The sequence below is a fragment of the Myotis davidii genome, unplaced genomic scaffold (assembly GCF_000327345.1).
Source record: "Myotis davidii unplaced genomic scaffold, ASM32734v1 scaffold217, whole genome shotgun sequence".
NCBI classification, from domain to species: domain Eukaryota; kingdom Metazoa; phylum Chordata; class Mammalia; order Chiroptera; family Vespertilionidae; genus Myotis; species Myotis davidii.
This window is the reverse complement of record NW_006290034.1, coordinates 1,208,625-1,217,063: the sequence shown is the minus strand read 5'-3', so window position 1 is coordinate 1,217,063 and position 8,439 is coordinate 1,208,625.

Below are 8,439 nucleotides of genomic sequence, written 5' to 3'. Positions count from 1 at the left end.
GCCTCCACTTGTCTGAGGCGGGTGTGAGTTCATTTCTAGAACCATTAGTCCCCTCCCTATAAATTCAGGAAAACAGATGTTGCTCTGAGAGAAATGCTGGAGCCTATAGGAAAGGACGCTCATGAGAACGCTCTCTAAACTAGGAATCAATCGTTAAACAGTATTGATGTTACTTAAAGGAGCATGGAGGGACCTGGAGAGTGTCATGCAGAGCGAATAAGCGATACTTGTCAGAGAAAGACAAGTATCCCAGGACCTCACTTATACATGGAGTCTAAGGAACAAAATAATCTGACACACAAAACAGATCCAGAGACATGGAAGCAGGCAACAGACTGAGGATTCTCGGAGGGAAGGAGGTGGGGGCTGGGAGAGATCAACCAAAGAACTTACATGCATAACTCCTGGACACAGACAATAGTGGGCTGAAGGCCTGGGGAGGGGATCCGAGTGGGGAGGAGGTCAATGGGAGATAAAAAGACCTCTGTAATATTTTCAACAATGAAGAGAAATTTTTAAAAATTTGTGCTCAATGTGAAACTTCAAAATTTAATATCCCAGATTAAAATACTGTCCACTAACTAGTTCACAGATTTAAAAAAGTAAAATGTATCCTACTGTGAACAATAAGTAAATAAATAACTTCAAAAAAGTAAAAAAGAGCTTTAAAACTGGGGACTGCTAACGTCCTCCGTGCCCGGAAGTCCCAGTGACCTAAATAAAGAGCCTCTCTCCCTCATCTGAACTCCCGCCTCTGGTCACCACAGTTGGGACCCACCCAGATACAACAGGACGTTGCCCAAGTCTATCGACTTTAGCTAAAATGCCTGATAAACATACCGCCACCTGAGTTGGCTGGTGTTTTTAAAACCGGGGTTGGGAATCCAGTTACTCAGGAGGCTGCTGGGGACACATCCTCTTTGGGTCTCGTCTGACCCCTCACCCTGACCCGGAGACACACGGGCCAGCAAGGTGGCCACCCCGAGAGCAGAGGCGATTCATCTCTGTCATAAGCTGCCAACCCATGAAGGATGGCAATTTAATTTCCTGAGATTTGCTAATCTGAAAGTTTAATTAAGAGGAAACCAAGACACTGAAATCGTTTTCTATCAAATATATAGAATAGCAATACTAACCACCAGATGATTTATGTTGCCAGAGTGACTGTAAAAATTGTATTTATAAAAGAAACCAAGTGTAACCACTTCAGCAATTCTAGGCAGGCACACTCTAAGAGGTAAAATTAAAATTAGGGGAAATGAGACCATTTATAATGGGTCGTTATGACTCTAAGTAACAATGATTATTGGTTCTGCTTAATAAAACTGTCATCTAACACGAAATAGATATTAAGTAAATTATATTACATTATCATTCAATCATGCTATAAAATTCAACGCAAAGGGTTTTTGTGTGTGTGTTTTTTAAAATAAACCCACAAGAAAACATGCCCAATATTAACCTTTTCTACCCATTTCAAATAATAAACCTGTGGGAAGAAAAAAAAAATGGTGTCCTGTAAACGCTGCTTTTCACTAGAGCCAGTGACCAACATGTATTGTCTACATGTTTTTTTAATGATCCTGCTTTGATATGATACTTCATGAGGCCAGAATCAGATTTTCTGGAATGTTTCACCTGTTATTCAGCTTTTGCTCATTCCTGCCCAAACTTGTCTTTCCCACCATCTCCACGGCCCCCTTTGGTTTACCTACCTGTCGCTCCATTTCTAAACCGGACTGCACTCAGGGAGTGTTTCACACATGCTTTGAACATGCCGATCCCCAGATCCCCTCCCAGAACTACCGAGCCATCAGCTCCGTGGTAAGTCCGGTGGGTCTGCATGTTCGTGTTCTGCAGAGGTTCCCGAACACCTCTGGCTTGAACTACTGACAATCGGTAAAGACAGCCTGCTAACGCTCAGGTCTACTATGGCTGCCTTTAACACTGAGTTATTTCTAGTTAACTCATTATTGAAAACTGTATTGAGAATATAAGATTGGCCAGGCTGTTTACTAGATAGTAGGCTTACCAAGATAATGAGGCTTCCCCTCTCTTGCATCTCATAGACAAACCCTAGGATTCTCCTCTCTGGAATCACTATTTTGATATGATGGCATTATTTTGTCAAGATTTCACATAGAATCCTGAGTTCCCGGCTCCCATGAGTACAAACCAAAAAAGGGGTTTCAATAAAATAAAATAATGTGGTCATTGAAATAAAACAATGCTAGAAAAGTCTATAAAGAGACTAGACATAGGTGAAGAGAAAATAGGTGAGTAGGAAGACGGAAGCATGCAAAATGCAGCACAGAAGGAGAGAGAGGAAAACAGTTAAGAGCATTTAAGAGGCAGGGAGGAGAAGAACCAAGCCACCCTAATGTCTGTCTAATAAGAATCCCAGTGAGAAATCCTAGTGTTCGACGGGAAGACAAAAGATCTGGAACGATAGCTGTAAAAATGTCCTGACCTGTGGAGTTTGCAGTGAGACTGCATTGCAGAGCATCAGGGGCGAAGAGAAAATCTGTGAGTCAAGTCCCGATGAAGGAGAAATGAGGGGCTTGTTTACAAAGGGATGGTGAGACCGCGCCGACCCTCGCAGCCTTGGGAGAGGCACAGCGAGAGGAGCAATCACTCACACCGCTAAGGAAGCAACACTTAAGAGACAGGGCATCATGAAAAAGCTCAAAGACATACAGGGACCCAGCATTGCCTACTTTCACCCGATAGAAACTCTAAAGGACATACCTTAGTCATAAGCTTTTATTTTCTTCAGGAAGAAACAGTGTGTTACCAAGTCAGTAAAGTGTGTTTTAAATCGAACTCAGTTTTGGGTAGAAATGGTAATAGTATTTCAAACGCTATTTTTTTTTCCCCGTTTAAATAAAAACTAGAACCAAGTTATGAGTAACGCACATCTTTCTTGACAAGAGGTTTATAAAAGCAGATTGTCAACAGGCAATTTTATAGCTTAAATTACATTGAGGAGGTAGCAAGAGGCACTTGAATGAACATTAAATGTGTCCTCGAAATGCGTGTGTTTACCTTCACGGCATCAAGTTGATAGCACTTTAAACTCTATTGATCTGAAAACAGATTTTATTTTTACTAGTTTCCCCAAATGATTGTTTTGTTTTATGCAACAATTTTGTTAGACAGTTTGAACATGTAAAATATGTCAAACATGTAATTGTTGAGTGATTAGCTCCTCACAAAGAATGAAGGCCCTTGTCTTAAAAACGAGTTCACTCATCAGAGGGCATCTGGATTTTCAAGTAATAGACATTAGCTCCTATTATGGGAGTACTGCCCGAGAGAAGTGTGGCCATCTGTGACAGAAAAAGAGTGCCTTGTGTATTACATAATTTAGGAGATTTCTTATGGAGTTGGATTGGTATGCTGTAGATCAACAACTCTCATTTATATTGCAGCTATACTTTTAAAAAATCATACATTATTTCAACATTTTCAGTGCTTGGTAGTGCAGAATTTCCCCTGAGTTAAAACAACAACAAATTGAGTAAAAGTTCTTGTTGAAGTCAAAGAGATAATTATTTTTTCTAAGAGATATTTGGCCCTGTTTGTAAGAGGATTTCCAAGGAAATAAATATGAACTGTCACATTTAATGAGAGATTCAAAGTATGATTCCAGTTTAGTATTTAATCAAAAAATTCTTGGCTTTACTGATATCAATATATTGTCAACGTCCCCTTGAAGTTATCAAACATTTGGTATGTTCACTCAACTGGGAAAAAAATAGTTACTCAATTTACTGAAAAAAACAATTGAGTCATTTTGGTGTGAATAATGCTCTTTGCATCATTTTGTGTGAAAATAAATTGCTGGCTAATGGAAGTTTTCTCTTTTCTGCTAATTGTTACAGAAACACAACTTTTAGTCTTATTTTCTACATTTTTCCCCTTACTACTTTTCTATGCAATTAGGGAAATAATGCCCTTACTCCACAGTTAATGGGTGCATTCTTCTCTCAGACTCCCCGAACTTTTGTGCCCAATAAGCAACGCTGGTTGTGCCCCATGACTTCGAAACACGAAGACAGAGGTGTCTTTTTACCTCTCACGTCTCAGCATTTGAGGGTTATTTTTTACTGAACAAATTACAGGGCTAGAAATACACTAAAAGAGAAACTACTATGAATAAGTACAAACATTCGACACCTAAAATGTTCAAAAACGGAAACAAACAAAAATATATCTCCTCTTAATAGGGCCACTTAAAACAGGAGAAAACAGGACAATATAGATATTGGCACCACAAGGAATCCTTCTTAGTAAATTGAACACGTTAAGTGTTCTAATAGATCTAAGGTAATCCATGATAAAGGAAAAAATATAAAGAAGGAAAGAATATAAGGACAGAAAGAAAAAGAATTGTGGGAAATTTTAATGTGTTAACATAGTTTGGGGTGAAATTAAGCAGCTGAATGGAAAAAGAATTATTGAGAGATGTCAGAAGGAAGAGGACATGAAGAAATAGTTAAGAAAACGAAACAGGTAAACCCCGTGGTGATGAAAAGGCACGGCTCAGTTTTACTGATCGATTGGTTGTCTCGATTCATGAAACCTGGGCATTCCAGGTATTTATTTAACAACTAATGATTGGTCTAGATTCATCTAGATCTTTAAAAGCCCTTGTCTTCATATTTGAAATAGTGTTGGTTACATGTTACTAACAACTTGTCAAATCTTTGCTTCGGCAGCCTGCCTTCTAATGGGAACCTGAGCTCATCCTCTGCCATATCCACATAGTGAAAGATACTGTCATTAACTACTTGATGCTTCATCCACCTGTTCAACAGGAAGTTAACAGTGTAACTTGGCTGAAAATAGTTTAAATGCATTAATAAAAAGGACTCTGCCTGGCTGGTTTGGCTCAGTGGATAGAGCATCAGCCTGTGGAATGAAGGGTCCCAGCTTTGATTCCAGTCAAGGGCACATGCCGGGTTGCAGGCTCAATCCCCAGTTGGGGTGCAGGAGGCAGCCGATCAATGATTCTCTCTCATCACTGATGTTTCTATCTCGCTCCCCCTCTCCGTTCCTTTCTGAAATATATTTTAATAAAAATATATTAAAAAATAAAAAAGGACTCTGCATGTATTTAAAAATTGTACCTCCTACATAGTGCATGCCACATTCTACGTCCTTGATATTTGTTCTACTATTCATTCTCACATCGGGAGAACAAGAGACAAGAAGCTAAGTTATAAACACCAGGGATTTAAATGAGGCAGCTTTTATTATAACGTGCACCCTTAATCTTTACTAAAAAGACAGATATCTGTGTATTGTAGGTGGCTTAAGGATGTGGTCCCTTCTGGAAAGAGCGATTTGAAAATGTGGGACTTATTTAGGTCAATGTCAACCCATTAATTCTATATCTGACAGGCTCACAGCTGGTTTTGTTAAATAACAGGTTAGATTTTATCTGGGAATGTATATGAGATTATAAACTGAGATGGGAGAAATTTCGTCAGAGATGTTCTTCTATAGCTACTTTGCCCCATGGACACTGACCATTTATTGTTGGTTTGTAATCACATTGAGAGAATGAATTGAGATTTTGGATTAAGCAAACAATAAATTTTGTTTAAACCGTTAAAGAATTTGGGGAATCCAGACCAGAAGTTCACGTTTACAGCCCAATGTTTTCATCTCAGAGCCTTCTGTCCACCTGAAACCGTGTGTAATCGTCGTGACTTCCTAAGCGGGGCGCATTGTACTAACTGTGTGGTGTACTGCTCCTCTACAGCTTTCTGCTTCTGATTTGGTGCTTCCGAAGCACGTGTTTTTCTTGTCACATGTAACATCCCCTGTCAAGGGCAACAAGGAAGAACTGAGCTGTACCCGGACCCGCAGGTTGCTCCCTGCAGAACCTAGGGAGCCATTCGCGCTGCAGACTCTACACACTTAGTGTTTGTTATAGTATTTTTTGGCAGATGGCAGTAAAGGGCCCCATTCCAATAAAATTAGTTTATTGTGACAAATTGCCTACAGATGGACACAACGTGTCTTGAGAAATGGTGCCTTTCCCAAATCACACGGCGATGCCATGAGTTCATGACTAGAGTCCCTGCTAAGAAGTATTCCCAAATACATGTCAGATCTGCATTTAAAAAGAGAACAAGAAGTAATAATGGGACTATTACAGACTCAGAAGTGATTATGTCATTTATCCCCCTTTTCTCTTCAAAGCTCAGTAAAGGATTCAAAACATGATTTCCCTTATCTGTGGGATCTAATGAACAAAATGAATTGACCAACAAAGTAAGACCTGAAGCAGGGAGGCTGGGAGATTGACATACGTCGATGTGGGGTTGGAAGGATGAGAAAAGATAAGCCAAAGAACTTATATACTTATAAGCAGAGCCCATGGGCACCGGCAATAGGGTGGTGAAGACCTGGGGGGAGGGGCAGGTAGGGGATGGGAGGGAGAGAGTACAGGGCGGGAAATGGGAAACATCAACAAAAAAATATATATTAAATATATATATATATCAAACCTGTAATGAGCTTGAAGGTCTTCCCCAGGGCCCAGCAACTCCAAGGACAATCAATACTGTTAGTGATCACATAAGGTCTATAAACTCTAGAATTTTACTTAGCCTGATATGGAATCCCTTCTGTGTGAATTAAAATTGCTATTATAAACTACCAACACATAATCGAATATGAATGCTTGTCAAATAAACAGACAACTATGTGAAGAGAATAAAAGGCTGGGGCATAAATTATGATGCTTTCTTTCCGGTCTTGCAACATATTCTTTTTGAGGAGGCTAATCTCAGATAATGTCATGTAGATGTTAAAAGTCTAATTTTCTGTTACAAAGAGTTCTTTTCTCCATGTATATTTTCTATTAGCTGGAGGTCTATGAACGATCGACGTCTGATGTTAGAGGCAGTGAGAGGATGCATTTTGGGTAAATTTGATTGTTGGGGTAAATATACTACATGAAAATGAATCTTAAACTAAATTCAAAATTCAGATTTCCCCAGCCCACACTATGTCACTCAAAAGTTTTTTTTAACATTGGTCATACTTCAAATTGCCTGGGAAACGTTTAAAAATACCGTGTACTGAATCCCACCCGGGGCAATTAACTGAGAATCCCTGGAGCTGGAACATTCGTGTTCCTCACAATCTTCTCGGAGATTCTAGTGTGCACCCGGGCAGAAGGACACTCTGGCCTGCTTATCAGCTTGGATCTGAAGAGGATTCCATCGCGAACCTGGGGTGTCAGAGTTTCAGGAGGAAGAGATGGGACGGGGGAGGGAGGAAGCTACATTGTTCATTTGCGATTCACAATGAGAACATGTACATTGAGATCCTAGAAACAAGTGCTGATAGGGCAGTGGTCGGCAAACTGCGGATCGCGAGCCACATGCGGCTCTTTGGCCCCTTGAGTGTGGCCACAAAGTTTCAATCGCACTGTAGGTGTGCACCCGCACATGGTATTTTGTGGAAGAGCCGCACTCAAGGTGCCGCAGTTTGCCGACCACTGGTCTAGGGCGGGGGTCCCAAGGGCCATTTGGATAGTTATAACATCATTTGTGGGACCATACAAAATGGCCAGCTTAAAAATTAGCCTGCTCTATTTGGCCAAATATTTCATTACCTCACCTGTAACACCTTGGCAGGGCCAGACCAAATGATTTCCCAGGCCTCACAGGGCCCGCAGGCTGGACATCCCTCACCCTTAGTCTAGGGCAGCCGTGGGCAAACTACGGCCTGCGGGGCCGGATCCGGCTCATTTGAAATGAATGAAACTATTGAAAAAAAAGACCGTACCCTTTTATGTAATGATGTTTACTTTGAATTTATATTAGTTCACACAAACACTCCATCCATGCTTTTGTTCCGGCCCTCCGGTCCAGTTTAAGAACCCATTGTGGCCCTCGAGTCAAAAAGTTTGCCCACCCCTGGTCCAGGGGGACACAAAGATAAATAACACAAAGCCCTATTTCTCAAGGAACTTAGAGACAAGAGGGAAGAAAAGACGGGGAATATATCTTAAAAGATACAGAATAAAAAATGTAATTGGACACTCATAACTTATATAATGTTATTAACGAATGTTACTCCAATCAATAAAATAAAATTTTTAAAAGGCTAGACAAATATATTTGACCCAATAGGGATTTTTCTAACTGCCCAATAGGCTTTTTCCACGTCTGCATGGTGGGGAAACACTGCCGAGGAGATGAAAACTAATTCTACACGTTTTCCTCCAGTTTCTTCATCTTTAAATAATTTTACTTCTTGTTTGATAATTTTAAGATCTTTTTAATTACTTTTATTCGAGGACTGCAGTTTTAAAATTGGATGAGAGCTGTCGTTTCTCTCTCTCCTTGGTTTAAACATTTCCAGTGTGTCTTTGCCACCGTTAAGTCTAGGCTGTGTGCTTGGAGATGCCTCCCG